This window comes from Lytechinus variegatus, chromosome 9, assembly GCF_018143015.1.
Source record: "Lytechinus variegatus isolate NC3 chromosome 9, Lvar_3.0, whole genome shotgun sequence".
NCBI classification, from domain to species: domain Eukaryota; kingdom Metazoa; phylum Echinodermata; class Echinoidea; order Temnopleuroida; family Toxopneustidae; genus Lytechinus; species Lytechinus variegatus.
The window spans coordinates 20,718,457-20,739,975 of NC_054748.1; the positions used below are offsets into that span (position 1 = coordinate 20,718,457).

The window sequence follows — 21,519 nt, forward strand, 5'->3', positions numbered from 1 at the left end:
CACTTCAAATGAGTCACCTGGCTCATTTAAAGTGAGTCATTAAGACGCAGACTCATTTTTAATGAGTCGTGGTGACTCATATAATCGCAAGACTCACTTTAAATGAGTCACATTGACTCGTTTGAAGTGAGTCAGTAAGACTCAGACTCGTTTGGAATGAGTCACGGTGACTCATGTGATCCTTCTAGTGTGTCGTTATACGGACAAACCAGTGACTCATCAATGATGAGTCAGGGTGACTCACTTTTTGCCTAGGTGAGTCACATGACTCAGATGGTTTTACTTAAATGAGTCATTACTTCTGTTCGTAGATCAAGCCTCTTGACTCACTTCATGTATGAAGAAGTGAGTCAAGGCGACTTAACTGAAAATGAGTCAAATACATATGTGATAATTAAACCAAAAGAAAAGGGTGTAAAATGATGCCAAATAAAATAAATGGTCTGTTGTCATCATAGGGGCTTTTCCAAAAATGATTAATAACATTTTCCAAGTAAACATGATCATCAGCAAAATTGAATGGATCAGGAAGTCTCATTGCATGCTTTAGATGTGCCGATTATGATGGACCTACAACCAACAGATCAATAGCCTAATGCTAACTTAACAGACACATCACAATCAGTTAAAGCAAAAGAACTAGAATGTATAAATGCATTGTACATGCCATCTGATTTATTTCCTCTCAACAATAAATCTCCGGAGTCACCATCAATATTACCAAAACAAAAGTGACCATTATGCATCCGTGATGTAACCACAACAGACAGAAATGTGTTTCATGGGATAAATGTTTAAGAGTTTACTTGAAAAATAATTATGGTTGCTGTGCATTTCTTTCTATAATAAAATCTATTCTCAAGCATAGAATCCAGTCACCAAACATGTAAATAAGTGCACTGCTACCTCTCATCAAATAAAAAATAAAACTATCAAGAGAGAGTGATAGATTTTATAACTGATTGGCAACATGGTTTAACCGACTAAACAAAGATAAAGCTGTCACAAAACGTCAATTTTTCAAACTTAAGCATACGTACAAACACAATTTAAATTTAAGAATCCCCATGCATGACACGGGAATTCCCCAAATGTCAATTTTTGCTGTAGGAAAACCCACAAAAATATTTTACTACTAATAGTACAAAAGACAATTTCAAAATGTGCAATTTGGATTCTCAATTAATTTTTAAAGCACTTCGCAGAATCCCCCATTCTTAATACCATTTCTCTCACTGTGAAGCCCTGGTATTTTCCGCAAAATCTGCCTCCTATAGCAGCTGTATCTTCAAGCAGATACTGACCTTTTCTATTTAAATATATTTGTGCAATTTTTTTTTAAAGGCAATGATAATTGTGGTGATTGGGCTATTAAGCAATACCTTTGACATGCTTGGAAGTGTGCAGATTGGCTTAAAATTAATGGCAGTGCTTTGTCAAATTTATAAAATTAGTTTCAAATCAGTTGCATGTGCTTACCATCTCAATAAATGTAAACATTGAGAATTGTTTCCATCATGTACTGATGTTGGAAGCCATAATCTTGAAAAGTGCCTTTGTATAATTCTTGGAATTAAATACTAAGTTGCTTGAAACTTACAAACTAACTAAAATTCCATAGAGAACCTTTAAAATGTTGTAATTCTTCAAATTTGTGGTGTTAAACTTATTTACATGTACAGTAACAAAATGTGTACAAAAATCAAAAAGTAGAATATTAATAGCTTAGTCTTCAATTCCCCCCCCCCAAAAAAAAAAAAATTGTTGACCATCTGATCTGTAAAAATTTTGGGTCCAAATATCTTTTCTTTTTTGTGTGTGCAAAATCCTATTTTATCTGTGACAAAAATTTCATTAAGCATTTATACGTAATTCTTGGGATATGAAAAGATTTCCAATTCAAGGGCCACTGAAATTGTACTGAAGCAAAGCGAAATAATGCACATACTTGATGTCTAAATTCACGGTCAACCTGTCGTATCTATTTCAATCTATTTTGCACATAAAAGACAGATACAACACCTAAGGTGATTGCACGTAGAGAAAGTGTGATCAGCTGAGTTGCAGTAGCATCACCCAATTAATTAATTTCTATTAAACTGAAGAACTACTGGCATCAGCATTTCGGACAGCATTTAAGTCATACAGGCTTCTTACGACCTTGGATGAGGGTTGAGATGTGGAATCTATGTTCATCAGAATCTTCTGAATGAATGTGAGGGTGTTACCCATCTTGGGGGTGTATGATCAGTTGAATACATAATGGGCTGACATAAGCAGAGAGACTGCTGACATGAGGTAGGTGGTTTTCTCGCAGATGACTTCATTCTCTGCTGTAATATAGGATGATTGCAGAATTTCCGTGAATTTTTCATGATCACTGCTCAGAGTCAGACCTGCACTGTCGGGCTTACTTTTGTAGATGATTTTGGCGATTGGTCCGTTTTTTATCCTAAAAAAGGGAAACATAAGTGAGAAATGCTGATTAGTTTATTTCTGGTAATGTACACAAGGCAAATTGGTTGATCCTAGTGAAAATGATAATTTCAAGTTTATGCTAATACATATACTGCTAACTGTACTGTAGTCCAAGATGTACTAGTATGATATTAAATGAAACACCATAGTATTTACTTTGATACTTTACAAATTGTAGCCTAAAGAACCGCAAGACTTACAAAATTGTAACTGTAATAAAGAATTTCTTAGCCATGGTTGAGTAAGTGTTCACTATGAATTATCATCCAAGCTCTATCAAATTACATGGATGGAAATGAATAATAAATTGGACTCAGAGTTGAGAAATGTACTACTTTCTTGGAAACACCAAAACATCAAGTTGAACAGTTTGTATAGCCATCAAATCATTTATATACAAGTGGAACGCCTCTGGCAGTCTCGCCTGCATTACTCAGTTCAATATAGCAGCAGTGCTGACTTTGATGGTCAAAGTTCATTAAAGGACAAGTCCACCCCAACAAAAACACTGACATGGCAACACACCTGGCTCATGACATACTCCATTGAAAGTGCTTTTGTTGTTTTTTGGAAGCCCCCCAGTTATGGCCGCCACAAGTTACAGTGAGGTGAAGTCGAATTCACCTATACTTTTCTTAAGCCACTTCAAAAATTTCTAAGTGCCTTTTAAATCTGAAGTACTATTATTGCAACTTTCAATTAGAATAATATTAGCAATGAATTAATATTTTTTTTTTTTTTTTGGGGGGGGGTGAAAATTAAGATATAGGACCTACTCTTCACTTTAAACCCCTATGAATTAAACCCTGGTGTGATATTGGTTTATAGGCTTCAGGAGGATGTTCTCAATTTATGAATCAACTCTGGAGATAATTTGAGATTCAATAAATCAATTATCACGAAAATTATACTGATGTGTAATCTTCTTTACATTGATGCTAAACAAAATTTAGCAATCAAAATACTTAATCAAATGGGCAAAATCTAATCCCTTATTCTCATAAGTAGAATTCTATGGTAGGCAATGTTCTTTTCTTAATCTTCGAAGGTTAGGATCTCACTGTGATAGTGAGTAATACATCATTTCAAAACTTATTAGAATTTCCTGTGTTAAAAGAGAGATTAAATCCAATATCTATTTCTTCTGACTTTTTAAGAGTTTTGTGGTGCCAGGTCTCATATGGCCTGTCAGTTGAGCTATCTAAATGGACATGCCTGCGACAGCTTCACTCACTCACTCAAAATTCTGCTGATATTTGTATAAACCTTAAATGAATTTTAAGCATCAAACTTACCTGGCTATGCTGACAAAGCAATGCCTTCTCTCCAAAAATAGTAGGAATCAACAGAAGTGCTCCACATGATTTGATCACTGCAAAGAAAAAAAAATGAAGACTAAACTCAAGCAATGTAACTCGAACTCCAGAATATCAGTATTTTTGTGGTTGTCCATTCAGAAATATTAAAAATATACAGTATACAATATACATTTTGACCAACTGGCCTGGGTCATCCTTCTTTAACCATTTGAATTGCACATCAGGTATAAATAGAAGAGTACACTTTGGAGCCATGTAATTATTGTCTTTCTCTCTCATGAAATTAAAATGGGGTATATGGATTTGGGGCTGGTAAAACTCGGGGGGGGGGGGGGGGGGGGCAAGTACAGTAACTCTTTAACCATTTTCAAAGTTTTCCTCCCAAGAATAAAATTATTGCAAACCCACTCCTTATCAAACATCTCAATAACATACTTTTCCTGGTGTCTTCATTTTCTGCTGCTGCAGCCAAGATCAGGTTTTTGAGCTCCAAACCTTGCTTGGGAGTCTTGCATATCTCTAGTAATGGATCAGCATATTCAAATGTCCTGCTTCCAACTTCTGCTTAGTTGGGTCCTCTGACAGTCTCTCAAACTCTTTCAACATCAAATGAAAAGAATAAAGAGGGAATTTAAACAGGGCAGTCTTATGTTTCTCTGCGTGAAAAAAAAAGAAAAATAGGTGTGTAAAAAATGGCTCAATCAAGAATAATTTTGAAGACTATGTGCAAATCTCTACACTCTTGATAAAATGACCCAACTGACTCCAGTCTTTCTTTGTCTCCACGAGTTGGAATCACTTTCATTCTATATATACAATAATCAATGTATTGAATTCATATGGAAATTTATTGGTGAACAATTACATACAGTTCTTGAAATGGGCCTATCACTTAACCCATTCACAAAGATAAGTTTTTGCATATGAGATGCTCAGTGAAATTGTCCCTTACTTGTCAGCAAGAACAAAAATTCTATTAATTAAGAACGAAGAGTAAATATTTTGCTCTTGTAAATTTTAGTACTTTGCAAATTTTGATCTCCTTTAACTATCATAATTTTAAGCCTGTACACGCTACTTACTGCATTGAGTGTGAAATGGTAGGACCTTTAGATTCTTCTCGATCAACAGACATGATATGATTGAGATCAGATAAAGATTAAAATTTCAAACTTTCTAAATATTATGTTTTCACACAATTTCTTGATTATTTCAAAGATAGATACTAATAAACTAGGTTAAAATACAGAATGTGATTGCATGATCCTAGAAATGTGAACATACCCATTTCTATAAAACTTATAGCTCCAATTCTAGTTAACCCTAACTAGGCCGGGTTTTTTTTTGGCTGTTCTGTGGCCGGGGGGGGGGGGGGGGGCGGGGTTGATTCAACCCCCCGGCCTGTTTAGGGTTAAGCATGGACTTGCTTATTGCAAGAATAGACCCTTGTTACACGTAAATCTAATGATAGATTCTTGAAGTTTCTTGATCTGTATTAACGCTGATTTGAACTTACCTCATCTTCATGGAAAAGGTAAGGGTACATATCCTTCAAGTAGGATTCAGTCCAGTTGCTGTTGATGATACCCTTGCGCCTATGGGCATAAGTTAGTAGATTGTCTATCATCAAGCTGTCCTGTCTTGTTTTTCTGGATTCATTCTGAAGCATCTTGATGTGAGCATTGATCGTTTCTTCATCCTCACTTTCTGGGGATGCAGGAAGGTACTTTCTTTATGCCATACATGTGTTTGCCTGCAGCTTTGTCTGGTTTGGGTGTAGTCCCCTTTCTTTGCTTCCATTTGTCCTAATGGATTATCACGTTCATGACATTTCCTGCAATTCCTGAATCTGTTGCGTAGTGACTTCTTCCAGTAGCCCTGTAAAAAAATAATAATAAAATTATAAAAAACAAATAAAATGTGCAAAAAAGAAAAAAAATGAATTGGAAATATTCTTAATGTTATTTTGATGGGATAAATGTGACATATGCTTCAGATAGTGACTGCATTTCCAAGTTAATAAAAACAAACACCACATCCATTCAAGATGGGGGCTCACATCTCAACATTATCTAATAAAAATATTCATCTTAATTATTGTTGGGAAAGGGGCACTTATCAAATTAAAAACAACTCAGTAGACCAGGAATAGGTCCTACAGTACACCTCTACATTTTTCTGTGAGAAGGAAATGCATGTAGTCCAGACTCACCCAAGGGTTCATTACATGCCTGCCTGTGGGGAATCTAGGACTATATGGAATGCCAATGCTGTACACAGCACACAATTTAAAAAATCATTAAAATATCACTTTTGTGACCATAATACTAATTTCTGTACAGTTGCAATTCATTTTTCATTAGTAGCTTGGGGGTAATTTTCGTATTCACCAGAGCACTTGAAAACTTAAATTTTGGGCATATTTTTGTGTACGCCCTCTATTAGTGGAAAAATAAAGGCAAGACAATTGTAGTTTTTCAATTTCTATTTTTAATTAAGAAAAATTAATTTAAAGAATCAAATTTAATTAAGAGACAAGTTACATGTATGTGATAAATAGCTGTAATGGAACCTAACATTGTCAAAAAATTAAACATTAGTCCCAAAGAAAAGGAGAAAATAGGCCAAACATTGCCAACCTTATTTCACCACACAGGGGGCAGTAACACTAACAGAGAACAAGGTTATATCATAACCTTGTTCATAGAATGAGCGGTCTAGATTTGATCTACCTGACAAAAAAAACATAGGGATCGATATGTGAGAGTCATTTTGAACTCAGATTATATCGATAGGCAAGTGACAAATAATAGTAAGTGCCAGACCTATCATCCAATAAGAGCAAGAATTGAAAAATACAGGAACTTGTTCTTCTCAGTACCGGTACCATCATCAATCATATGGAACCACCTGATTTACATTGAATAAACTCGCCATCGACAAACTCATTCAAGAATGCCATCGAAAAGACCTTCTAATCATCCCTTCGCCCTCCCTCAAGCTCACCCGATCTCAGGCTCATCCGATGCGTTCATGCCCAGGAGGGCCCTGCATCGTACACATCCAGATCCAGATTATAGGCCTAACTGTTAGATGTGGTAATCTGTTTCGTAGGATGTAGGGTCAGGTGTCCGGACATTTTATATTTTTGAAGCCTTCTTTTTTGTCTTTTGATTAGCTTACCCTAAAAATATGAATTCAATAGTTGTAATCATCTTCTATTTTGTAATTCTCTATAATATTTCCTACATTTTGTACTAAAAATTGATGAAACTTCGCCTGTAAATTTCTTTGACTTGCTAAAGTCCTGACACCCAACCTGTCCGAACACACAACAATACATATCTACACTCAATTAAACAGACGCGCAGCGGAGCTACACTACAGCCCTACAAGTACAGCCATATAGCACACACACATACACGCATCCGTCTGGTGCACGAAATCCCGCACGTAATCCTCTCAAAGTTCCACAAATCATCACCTAAATTGAGAATCAATTATTCTTGTCCACCAAATTTCCTCTCATTCTCTTCAGCAATTAATTTCTCAGCGGCCTACAGGTGAAATGAACAAAATTATTCTCAAAACTGCAGGATTAAAACGATTTTACTCACAGTATTCTCTTGATCCAATTCAGCAATGGCGACGTCAAACGGGAATGTTCGCGCGATGGTTGACGTCATAGCGTGCAAGTAGCGCATGCGCGCACGGCTTTATTCTTGACTCATTTTTTTTTGTAAATGAGTCAATCGCCGATCTTGACTCATTTTTTACAACTATGTGAGTCAGTCGGAGCATCTGCAAGTGAGTCATTTCGTTATTGACTCACTTGTTAATTACAGATGAGTCAACTAAGACTCATTTAATTTTGTTAGTGAGTCAAGTTTCGCCTGACTCACAAATATTATACATAAATGAGTCACATGACTCACTTTTATCTGTGGGTGCAGTTTCCTGTTTTTCTGGGATGCATGTACAAAATAATATCCTACATATTATGTAGGATATTATTTTGTACATGCATCCCAGAAAAACAGGAAACTGCACCCACAGAACATTATAATGAGAATGAAATAAAATAAGTAATTTCCGACTATTTAGTCAAATATCAGGTGATCTGGATCATAGAGATAAGTTAAATTCTCCATGATAACACTTAGACCTACATGACTGTATCATGTGTAATATGCCCTTTTTATGATCATCTTCTGTATATCTGATCTGTGAATATTGTAATGTGTCATCGTTTCAGTTTGTTTTCAGTATGAATTTTTAATTACCAACAGAACAGTATACAAAATCCATCTAAACACAATTATGATAATTGATTGATTGGCCGATATGGCCTTTAATTGCATCCAAGATATAATCATACATTAACATGATAAAACAATATTTACAAATATTATAAAGAGGCAAAGGGATAAAAAAACAAAATACAATTTTAGAGATAACAATTACAACAAATGAAAACACAACATACAAGTACCGGATGCAGGGGACCAGCAAAGGCTAAAGGCCTATCAAGGCTAGTCCCCGAACATAACATAACAATAAATAAATAAAGTATACACCAAATACAAAAGGGCAAAAAACAGGCAACTGAAAGTCTATTTAATGAACGATTGATTGATAAGATATGATTTGTATTGTCTTTTAAAAAGAGACATTGACTGATAAGATTTCTGTTCTGATTTCAAATTATTCCAAATAATAGGTCCTCTATAATTAATAATGGAACGAGAAAAATCATATTTGTACATTGGCAAGTATAGATCAGACATTGACTGATAAGATTTCTGTTCTGATTTCAAATTATTCCAAATAATAGGTCCTCTATAATTAATAATGGAACGAGAAAAATCATATTTGTACTTTGGCAAGTATAGATCATTATAGTTTCTTGTTGCATATTTATTGACTGCCCTTTGAAAAATAAATAAATCATTAAAACATTCAGGCAAAACATTTTTAAAATACTGATACATAAATATGGCAACGCAGTACACATTCAGGTCAAATATTGTTAATATATTGAGATTTAAAAAAAATTATGTTTGTATGGGCAAGGTATGATGACTTTGTTATTATTCTAATAGCACGTTTCTGCAACAAATATAACCTCTGTAATAAGTATTTTGGACAATTTCCCCATATGATGTTACAATAACTCAACTGTGGCAAGATCATAGCATTATATAATTTCAGGAGAACTGACATTGGTAAAATATATCTAATTCTACTCAATATTCCTATGACACAGGATATCTTACGAGAAATTTCATCTACATGATCTTTCCAAATTAATTTATTGTCCAATTTCACACCAAGAAATCAACTCAAGTACACTAACAAACATGTAATACAAAATACAGGCCTATGTCTCAATTGCGCATTATTATCTTGGGTAGATTATGAAATTCTCTAGCTGAAAATAACATATATCAATGTTGGAAATGGAAAGGTCGACTGTGAAGCTGATGTGCTTGTAAATCGTGGACCTCTCGGATGAAAGTCTTCATAAGTCAATTATATAAATTTAATTGTTTGTAAGCTATTAGCTTCATTCATTTGTAAAGTTGTGTATTTATTTATTCATGATTAAAAATATTGTTAACAAAAGAAAAAATATTTAAAGATATTGTTAAAACAGGAACCAATTTCATTGGAAGAATACTAGTAGTTACTCGCTGGTTTACTTGGAGAAATGAATTAATGAATAAAAAATGTGAAAATAATCAAACAAGAAGAAAAGGTAATGCAGCAAAAGCAAAGAAAAGAGAAACATATTTTATGTTAGAAGAATCTAGCCCTTTTGAATATGTGTATTTCATGATATGGGTTAAGCACATAAATCTAAAGGAAATCGGGAAAAGGTTGAATTTCAAGCAAGTTCATTTAAAATGTTGAAAATAAATGATATAGGACCTTTTAATCATGAATATAAAAGAAGTATTTAGCAAGATAGCTCAGTCGGTAGAGCGGGGGTTTCGATTTCCGGTAACCCTGGTTTGATTCCCACTTACCAAAGGGCACTAGCGCACCCTTTGGTAAGGCATTTATTCTCATTACCAGGTCCCGCGGAGAGTACCTTATGCCGTCGGTCCTCTGGTTGCTTGCTTACAAGTATTCATGTTTTCTTAGCAATTAGGTTTAAAAAGAATCACCACCAATCAAGATTGTGACGTACATGGCAATCTTCCTTCGTATTTTCCAAGTACTAGTATTTAAGTCTGACAGGAAATCGAAAGGCAATGTTTCCGATTAGGTACATTACTATAATAATGCTTTGATTTATAAATAGATTCGATCATCGGAAAAGGAAGAAAATGAATTTCATGGAATACTATGCAGGATAACACCGGTGGATTTTGACGTGACTCAACTTTTTGTTCAATAGGCGCACTATCAGATTAAACATGTAGAGTTAAACGCGGAAATCTGTCTTTTTACGTTCTGTTTACTTCTTGTTTTTCAATTTCACTCTTTCCTCCTTTCAATTCTTGATAACTCGCCCCTTTCGAAGAAAGTATACCAATAGTTTCGATTTGACTGACCATCAGTAAATTCAAAATAATTAATCTGGACTCCTCTCAGAGTGAGACGAGTTGAGAGTGCATACCGCTCCTTCTGGAGTGAATAGTGTATATTTTTTAATATATATTTTACTCCAAAAAAGATGTAAATCCACTCTCAAAAGATTATATCCCACTCTAAAACAACTGGTCCCTCGCCTCACTCTGAGATGAATGTGATTAGGGACCAGATTTGCTCTTTTGCATTAGAGAGTACTTCAGGGGCCGCGGAAGCGGGTGGGGGGGTAGCCGCCCCCACTTTTTCCAAAACCGTATATACGAAAACGTTAGAATTACCATTAGATTTTGATTTTTTTTTCAGCCCCCTCCAATTTTGGCTCAGCCCCCCCATTTTGAAAACCGTTCCACGACCCCTGTACTTGACACTGTGACTAAAAATATTATCGTTGATTGTCAAGTATCATGGGTTTCATATACGAAGTGTGTGGTATGAGAAGACACAAGGATCTCATTCTGAATAAGAAAGTAAATATCTACAAATGTAAAAAGGCAAAAGAGAGTTTTCAAGCCTAGGATATAATAAAAATAATCTTAAATTTTGATAGTTTTAAATTCATCAGATAAAAAGAAGGGCATTCTTTAAAACTGAGGCATGTTGCATAAAAAAACAACAATAGAGGTAGATTCATTATTGCATAGTCTAACAAAAAAATATTAGGTCCACGACAAGATAGATGACAACATTTTTCTTTCGGTATAAAACACGCACTCAAGCACTTTATTGCATTGGGCAAATATAAATTAGGGAAGCAATTTTCGTACATGTAATTAAGTTTGAATGGCCTTTATTTCGAAAAGTAGTCACATTGCAGATAATAGGCGATAAGTCTCATATGTTAAAAGATAAATTTCTCGCTGAGAACTAGTCAATAAAGTGGTATAGATTTTGACTTTTTTCTAAATATGAGATTTGATGCCACTACATGTAGAAAGAAGATTTAACTAGAAATAAAAATGACTAGAAAAGTACTTTCTGACCTAGCTCTATATATCTAATCATAATCAGTTTAATTTTGACTATACTAGTATAATAATTATTTATGATTTTGACAATCGACTACAATTTTATTAAACCTGACTAACTATTTCAACTGTCTGAAACTTTCACAATTATCATGTCTTATATACCTGAATATACCTGAATATTAGGCCCACACTTAAAACGGTCTGTAACTAAATTAACATGCTTTACAAGACAAATAGTGTTGCCCTTCTAAGTCAAAATAATTGGTCATTGATGAATTGATGTTAAATAATACGTCTCCTCTATGTACATGAAGTCGGAATTAATTTGACGAGCTTAATTTGTTACTGGTAGAATAAAAATTATCACTTACCTCCCACCATGGTAGCAATTATGCCAAGCAACTTAAATGCAGTAACAATCGACGCCATTGTAAAATACACTTCTAAATCTTCCACGTAGAATTATAACTACTGACGATCAAAAAGGAACAGTTATTAATAATAAAAAAATGCAATGATTTATGAAGTAAAATTGGTTAACGAAGAGATGATGATTAGGGAAATTACAACCTTATCAAGCGATATTGCGAAACTATAGCAGTAAATAATAGCTTCCCGTACGTATTTATACCCGGATAAAAAACCCAAGGAACGATAAAACTGAATGAAATATGAATCGCGAAAATGGAAGGTAACCCTTCATGATTTGTTTTTAATTTCCGCAAATATTCAAAGTTAAAAATAATGCTGTATCGGGGTGGCATCAGGTTGTTTGGATGGGGGGGGGGGAAGTAAGGCCGTACGCAGATTTTTTTTCCAGGGAGGCAGGACTCGTAGTTCTTTTTTAAGAATTCGAAAGCGAGGGAGAGAAGCGACCGACCCTGTCACACATTTACGCGCTTTCGCAATTTTAAAAGTGAAATTGGGGGATTTCGTGTACACTTTTGGTAAATTTTGTGAATATTTTCTGGACAAAAAATGTATGTTTCCCAAATGTCAGGGGGGGGGGGGGGGTAGGAGCGAGGCAAACGACCTTCAGCATTTTTATGTCATCTTTTCATGCCTTTTTCTGCTCATTTTTTTTTTTTTGGGGGGGGGGCATAATCGAAAAACATTTGCTGTCTCTTTGTTGATGGTTGTTTAATGGTGTTGTCGTTGAGGGGTTGGGGCGAGGTTACAACTTGTGACCCCTTCCCTTTAAACTGAATAGGGAGGAATCTTTCAACGGGAGGGGGATCCAGTTATCCATCAACCAGGGTGTAGTAGGAGTCGGTGCCGGGGGGGGGGGGGGGGGCAAGAGCCAAAAACATCCCAGTGATGAGTTAAAATTCAAGTCTTTGGGGCACAATTTTCATCATTAAAACTTAAAACTCCGACCGCGATTTTTTTTTTGCCTTTTCATTTGAGAATTTTACATAGAGATATTTGAAGCGTTGTGGCCCAGTGGATTAGTCTTCGGACTTTGAAACAGAGGGTCGTGGGTTCGAATCCCAGCCACGGCGTAATTTCCTTCGGCAAGAAACTGATCCACGATGTGATGCACTCAACCCAGGTGAGGTAAATGGGTACCGGTAGGAAGTAATTCCGGTAGGAAGTAATTCCTTCTAATTTCTTCCTTGGACCTGTTCGATACTTCGGCCATCATGTAATTGTGCTACATATTTTTATATAGGTCTCTTGGAGACTTTTGGAGAACGTTTTGTAACTTGATCATGAATGGACTTTGATTATTTTCCTGATTTTGTCTGGAGATACTTCGTGTGATTCATCTAGCACTGTGCTTACTGTTGTCCCACCCATAGTACTTTCTAGGAGTATAAAGTGATTCACTTTCACATTCAGGTCACTTCTCTCTTCTGTATTTCTTTCGAGCGAGCGCTACCTTCTCAAACTCTCTTTTATAGCTGCCACCTGTCAACAATCTGTCAGCCAACCAGGGCTCTGTCCATCAATCACTACTGGTCTCAGTGCAGAACAGTGTTTGTATTGTCTCATTACATACATCTACATTCATGACATTTTTAATATTGGAATTTTCTGTACACCTGCATGCTGTCTCTTCGTCATCATGGAGCTGATCCGTTTCCAGTGGAGGAGAATCAAGGAGGAGCAAGCCGGACAGACGGAAGGATTAAAGCTGGAGGTCTGGCTGCCAGGGGTGCCCATGGACCTACTAGAGATCGAGGCTGAAGTAGGACTCCATGACTGAAGAATAGACTTTTATGCAGTATTGTAGTTTGTAGCATCGTAGTTAAGTTTACGTTTTTAACCGAGTTTCTTTTATCCACGTTTGTCTTTGTATTTTGTTTCTTTTGTTTAACAGTGTTTGTTGGTGTGGGACTACACCGAGTTGAATGTATTGGTACTTTATTTTTTAATTTCTATAGTATGTTCTCATAATGTCAACACAATTTCTCAGTATGTTAGTCTTCCAGCGATAAAGCGTTTGAAATATTTCCGTTCGCCTATTTTGTATTATCATAACTCTGTAGCAACCTTTCAAGCCGAATTATGTCAACCTAGTAACCATTTTCATTATCTTTTGTTATTATCTGGGGATGTGGAAACAAATCCTGGTCCAAATTATAAATTTCCATGTAGAAAATGTCAAAAGCCTGTGAAGAAAAACCAAACTGGCCTCCTGTGTTCTACTTGTAATAATTGGCACCATTCCAAATGTGAAGGCATAAGTGACCAGGAGTACACAAGATTATATTACAACCCTAATGAATGTTGGACTTGTTTAACATGCTCCTTACCGCCTTTTTGTGATTCCTTATTTTTGCACCCCATTCAAACAGATGATGGTCATACCAAACCGCTTTTGCCTCCCACTGAACAATTAAATAATACCCCACCTTCTGATAAAACAACAGTGTATAAGTCCTTTGAAGAAAAGTTTGAAACAAAAGGGTTGCATTTCATTCATTTAAACGTGAGATCAATATTGAATAAAATTTCAGAATTTCGGCTTCTTTTTTCTAAACGTAAAATAGCAATTATTGCCATCACAGAAACGTGGTTAAACTCATCTGTAAATGATGAAGAAGTATGTATAGATGGATACTGTATATTACGTAAAGATCGTGAATGTGGGCTAGGTGGTGGTGTTTGTCTGTACATAAGAAATGACATTGCATTTAATATAAGAGAAGACTTGACTTCAAGAAATATTGAATCATTGTGGATCAATATCCTATTGCCTCGGACAAAGCCCATTACACTGGGTGCTCTTTACAGACCCCCTAAAGATAATAATTTCATTGAATCACTCTCTGACACTATAGACAAATTTAAAAAAGATGAGGAGATTGTAGTATTAGGGGACATGAATATTTGCCTTACAAAAAAGTCTCCTTTATCCCAGAAATATGAGAATATACTTAATCTAAGTCGGTGGTTTAAGCCAACTTGTAAAGCTGCCCACACGTACAACTCAGACATCTTCCTCCCTGATTGATCACATATTATGTAATAAAGTAGAGCATATTAGTCAAAGTGGTGTTATTGACCTAGGTATAAGCGATCATTTATTAATTTACTGTTCAAGAAAGATTGTAAGGCCCATATTTGGGCACCACAGAACTGTATCCATCAGGAGATTAAAAGGTTATAATGTAGACGATTTCAACTTAAATTTATCCCGATGAGACTGGTCCAAGGTAACTGAATGTAACGATGTAAATATGGCTTGGGCAAATTTTAAATCTATGTTCTTATCAATTATAGATATGAGCGCACCTCTGAAAGAGGTAAGAATTAAGCAATCAACTGAAAAATGGATGAACCATGAAATCATTGTTTTAATAAAAGAGAGAAATGTAGCTTATAAAAGTATGAAAAGGAATCTTGGCAATTTAGACCTTGAAAGAAAATATAAAGTTTTAAGGAATTTAGTTCAAAGGAAGATAAAAAGTGCCAAAAACGAATACTTTCAAGAACAAATTGAAGAAAACAAACATGACTCTAGAAAATTGTGGAAGAATTTGAAAGGTTTAGGACTAAAAAGTAAAAGGAAATCTGACCAAAAAACGGTTATTAACGTGCAAGGTGAATTAAGTCATGATAAGGCTAAAATTGCAAATGAGTTTAATCGTTACTTTACGACTGTGGCCGACAAACTAGTTTGTAAATTACCAGTAAATACAAACAAATTTCATGTAGAAAGTGACCACTTTCAAAAGTTTTATGAGGAAAAGGGTATTTCAAAAAGTAGTTTTCATTTTTCCCCTGTTACAGAAAAATTTGTTTTAGACGAACTAAATAGGTTGAAAATATCAAAAAGTACTGGTCTAGATATGATACCTGCAAGATTTCTAAAAGATGGGGCAAGAAATTTGTACAAACCTTTGAATTATGTTATTAATTTATCTCTTACGTCTTCTACCTTTCCTGATGATATGAAATTTGCAAAAGTTACCCCGCTACATAAAAAGAAAGATAAAACTGACGTTAGTAATTATAGGCCTATAAGTGTATTAAGTGTAGTGTCGAAAATCTTGGAAAAATCTGTTCATGCTCAAGTGGAGAAATACTTTCAAGAAACCAATCTAATATATAAATTTCAGTCCGGCTTTCGTAACGGATATTCTACTGAAACTTGTTTAATACATTTAACAGATTTTATCAGGAACGAAATTTCACATGGGCGCATGGTTGGAATGGTTCTCTTAGACTTACAAAAAGCCTTTGATACTGTAAACCATAACATACTTTTGAAGAAATTAGAAGTGATGGGTTTAGACTCTGCATGTGTGACATGGTTTAGATCATATCTATCTAACCGTCATCAAGTAGTTACCATGCAGACGGTTCTTTCTGATTCACTGCCTATTAAATGCGGAGTCCCTCAAGGAAGCATTTTAGGCCCCATTCTTTTTATGTCTTACATCAATGATATGTGTACTTGTATTAACGAATCTAAATTAATTTTATATGCTGATGATAGTGTTTTGCTATATTCGGATACAAATCCCAAGATAATTGGTAAAAAAAATAGTGCAGATTTGGCAAATTGCATTGAATGGATGTCTGACAACAAGCTTAGTTTACACGTTGGGAAAACAGAAAGCATTTTATTTTGTTCGAAACGAAAGTTAAGTTGTACACACGATTTCAAGGTTTCATATAATAATCAGGTAATTGACAGAAAAGATTCAGTGAAATATCTGGGAATTAATTTAACAAGTAACCTATCATGGACGGGTTTGGTAGACTCAATCGTCAAAAAGGCAAATTCGCGCTTGAAATTTTTGTATAGATATCAAACCTGTTTGAATATGAAGTCTAGACGTATTTTATGCTTTGCTTTGATACAATGTCTATTTGACTATATTATGCTAATGCGGCTTGGTACGGTAGCCTGGGTATTACGGATAAGAAAAAACTTAGAATAATCCAAAATAAAATTGTGAGATACATAAATGTTTTAGGACCAAGAGCACATGTCGGATGTAATGAACTTGAAAGGGCAGGATTACTTCATGTAGATCACAGATCACAACAATTAGTATTACACCATGTGCATAAAATATTCTATTCGAATACATTAGATCATTATATAGCAAATAATTTCACCCGTGTATCAAATATCCATAGGTACGGTACTCGAAATAGTAATTTCAATTTTATATTGCCAAAACGTGGAGGACATATAGGGAACACTTTTTATTTTAATGGCATCCAATCTTGGAATGCTCTTCCCAATAAAGTAAAAGCAGTTAAAATATTTTCTCAGTTTAAGAGTGCATTAAAGAAGCACCTAAAACTGGAAGCTACTCGGGAGCAATATTACCATTAAAAATCACACATTTTGTACTGTTGGTTTCTACTATTTTAGATAATGTATACATTAGGGCATGTTAAAATATAATCTTGTTTCACATACTAGGAGGATTGTTGTTTGCTTCAGATGTTTTCATATTATTTGACTGATGTAACATGTATGTATTTTATTATCTTTTTTACATATTCCAGTTTTGTTACAATATGTTATGTTTTATACTAACTATAGGACCCCATTGGAAATAAGCCTTTCGGCTTTCATGGGCTATCCTGTCAAGGTATTCTTCAATTTCATTGTAATCTCTTGTGATATTCTTGACGAATAAAATCAATCAATCAATCAATCAATCAAAAAAGCTGTGTGCGCTATGAACGCCTAGCTTAGACGGGTAATATAGGAGCGCCTTGAGCACCTAACAAGGTGGATATGTGCGCAATATAAATACCCTATATTATTATATTTAAAATATGTATAGAGAGTAATATATTTCTTTTACCTTATATCCTATATGTCGCACGGAAAGTCACTCCTTTCCAACCTTTATTGCTCATTAGTTCTGCTCAAATACACACATTTTTCTGAGTACGCCCTCTTCGCCTTTAATACGTTTTACTTTGTAAATAACACACGCACGGTACACAACACCACCCTAGTTCAGGAGAATTTGCTATGACCCATGTCAGGTACTTTTCACTTTACTTTTCATTTCTGTTGAGTATGATCCTTAGTTTGTTATTCCGTGTATTACCATTTGATTTCTCTTATTCTTTTGCTTTGGTTTTGATTCAATTTGCTATTATTTACATTTTGTTTGTTCTGTTGCTTATTCTATGATTTGCTTTATTTGTTTTGTTTAGCAAATAAAAACTGAAGAAGGCCAGGGCCGAAAGCTTTACAACATAGTGTATACTTTGCTTCATCCTTGATTCTACTCTACTCTTCACACATTTATTATATTTAAAATATAGATAATAGATAAAATAACATCATATCTCACTCTTCTCACGGAGGCTCCGCCCCAGAACCTCTCGAGATTCAGCCATTTTCGACCCTATAGATGGCCGCTATTTTCAATCAAATCACAGGGTAGGTTTTACACAACACATTACTTCATTGCAGTGGCGGAATAAACCAAAAACTTTGAGGGGATCAACTTGGCAACTGTAGGAAAATTTCTAAGAGGTCGCGAGCGAGCGGAGTGAGCGAGACATTTTTTGCGTTTTGAAAATGAAATTCTAATGATGTAATTAAAGAGGCATGTCTGTAGCCCTTGGCCAGGGACATATAAATGCTTCTTCAGAGGAGCTGGGCGGTACCTTTCGAAGTAAAGTAATTTTTCCTGATTGCGGCGGGTTTTTCATGAAATTCAGAAAATCAATAATATTATAGACTTCATGCACATAAGCCATTCATATCTTTAATTTAAATCGTTGACAGGCTGGCCGTGTTCTTAAATTCTTCTCTTGCATGTCTTGTCCCGTTTCCATTTTCTTCATATTCAAATAATGGTTTCCCCTAGCCTTTTATCTCATTCCATTTTATTATCATTTCCCCGTTTCTTTTTGCCTCTCTTTTTCCTCTTCCGCGCCATAAAGTCCCGCTGCATTTTGCCATCTCTTGATTTATTTCCTGATTTTCACTCATTTATTTGTATTTCGGGATTATTTTCCTTTCTCACAAGTCATGTAATTATTTATTTCGTATTCCCTGTTTTCTTCCGTTTCACCTTTCTTCTTATTTTCTTTCCCCATTTTGCCCCTCTTTCCTTCCTTCCTTCCTTCGTTCGTTGCTTCTTTCCTTCCTTCTTTCTTTCTTTCCTTCCTTCTTTCCTTCCTTCCCTCCCTTCCTTCCTTTCTATCCCCTTTTCTCCCTTTTTCCCATATTTTTTCCAGGTGAAATCCACCAAGGGGGAGGGGCAGAATACAAGGATAATGAACATCAGTCGACATATAGACGAATGATTACAGTCAACATATAGACGAATGATTAAAGAATATTGACTACGGTATATATAATTTTCAGACAACCATCAATTCAACACCTGTAAGACAGAGATGAACTCGCCAAGATATTCCAAAAGTAAGCACATGCAAATATTTTTTCTTACGAGGTATTGAATTTAATCAATTTCAGTTTAAATCCCATGTCAAACAATTAATTCTGAATTTTTACAAGAATCATTTTACAAGGAGTAAAAATATTATTTCCATTTTAAAATAGAAAGAATATTAGCATATCATATCCTACCATATCAACTGAAATACATGAGATATAACAAATTGTGATATTCCTTGAAGTACATTGACTTAAGTATACTGGCATATGTCTTCTACCTGAGTCTACCACAAGTTTGCGATTCGTAACATACATGGTCGCATTTCATAAGTTGGGTATGCAAAAAGGGTGGCGTATGAACAATTTTCCACACAATTTTGAAAATATGCAGCAATGGAATACATGTGTATATCAGCTCTGATCTGCTACCTAATCAATTAGTAAACCGGAGACATTTGGTTAATTATCTAATTTGTAATCTTAATTTTTAGTACAAATGTTGCGTTTCATTGCAACAAACATTTCTACCCATGATGTGGTCATTTTGCCAAGCATATAAATACAGTGACAGGTATTTTGGGGGCAAAAACGTGAAATCAAATACTGTTAATCAATTAGTACAATTAATATCACATACAATAATAGATAATTATTCGATTTTTGGTACAGATTTAATTATTGATGTTTCAAGATTATAACTGCATTTTACTAGGGTGATCCAATGTTGCATTAACTTTTGACACCATTTTATGTGTAGCAGGTCCAATTTGAGAAAAACACATTTCAAAATTCACATTTACACTGACATCTATGTAATAATTAGCTGTTAATTAGTCATTTTAAGGAAAATAAAGGTATTCGAGACTTAAAACTTTTCCATTATTTAGAGAATATTAAGAGCTATAACATCAAAAAATAAAATTTTTGACCATTTTTACCCTGTTCGCGAAATTGGACCACCTTCTGACATGCGACCACATGAGAGAAGTTCATCATGATATTCTAGATATAATAGAAAAAATAAACATACAGTAATGTTCACATACTGTGAATAGGCTCAATGCAAGTCTATAAACTTGATGTGATTCATGGTATTCCTAAAATGTGTTCATCAGAACATGTACATGTATAGCAGGGTTGGCGATTTTTTTTTTTTAAATAAAAAAAAATCGGATTTTTAAAAAATTTAAATCAGATTTTTTTATTTTTTTTAATTTTTTAAAAGTTCCTTCGAAAAAAATGTAATTATCCCCCCTTACTCTTACAATGACATCAATATTGATGTTATACATTTCACCCCTAATATTGTTCTTAACCACATATTTTGTAATTAAAATCCAGTAAAAATGGACAATTAAAAATAAATTTGAGGAATCATGTATCTGAACTTAATTCTATCATACATAGGCTTATGAAGGAATATTCCATAGGGAATTCCCAGTGAGTAGAGAAAATTCCCCTCTGGGATTTTTCATTCAAATATTTAAAAAAATCCAAGAGAAAAAATCCCTTATCAAAACTGCCAACAAACCCTTTGCCAATTACTAGTATTCATGTATATTGTAAGAGAAATAATTCAAATCAATGATTTTTTTTTCAATTAGTCACAGCTTTACAATAGTCAAGGAGAGACTACAACTGTATATGTTTAGGATCTTTTTAGTTTGATAAAAAGCTCTTCTCTTGCTACAGATATAGATGCAAAACTCTCAGTTTTGGAGAACAATATAAGAGAAAGCTTAGTCAAAGGGTGACTATACTACATTATGTTAATGTGATTTTTTACATTAATCTACAATTTTTATTCCCATATTCTCTACAAAAATCTGTTTGATCCATGAAGTATGAAAAAAATCTACTTACTTTTAACTTAAAGGATAAAAACTGCAAAACTGCTTAAATTACAACATACGTATTACCAAAAGAAGTATTTTATTTTAAATCAGACACAGCTTACAACTGCCAATGATTGTAACTGAAGTACCTGCATCTTAAACATTTAAATGCAGTGTTAAATGTTTATTCTGAGTTTTGCAAATTGTTGTTATAGAGCTCTTTCCATTATTACATGCAGATACAAAACTTCCATTATTTGTAGCACTGAACATAAAATGGGCTGCAGTGACTTATAAGGTTTATAAGAGAAAGCTTTTCTCAACAGTCAAATTATGACTGTACTGCATTATGTTAATGTGATTTTTATAATTAAGGAAGTTATTTAAAACATCAAATGTATGATAGATGTAACAATACGAAATAAGAGGCATGTTAAATATGTTGATTACATTACATGCAGGTATTATTTTTTATTTTACAT

The 21,519-nt window shown here is 34.5% G+C and overlaps 1 long non-coding RNA gene across 2 annotated transcripts; it reads right to left on the bottom strand.

Moving 5' to 3' along the window:
* Positions 1 to 653: 653 nt before the first annotated feature.
* Positions 654 to 7,553, bottom strand: LOC121421330. 2 transcript variants are annotated; one of them, XR_005970956.1, is made up of 5 exons: positions 7,415 to 7,553; positions 5,314 to 5,675; positions 4,233 to 4,393; positions 3,774 to 3,850; positions 654 to 2,452 (listed from the first exon to the last, which is right to left on the bottom strand). It is a non-coding gene; the product is annotated as an uncharacterized LOC121421330 (long non-coding RNA). The 2 variants fall into 2 exon arrangements; XR_005970957.1 differs by lacking the exon at positions 7,415 to 7,553 and adding an exon at positions 6,804 to 7,002.
* Between the last annotated feature and the right edge of the window lie 13,966 nt (positions 7,554 to 21,519).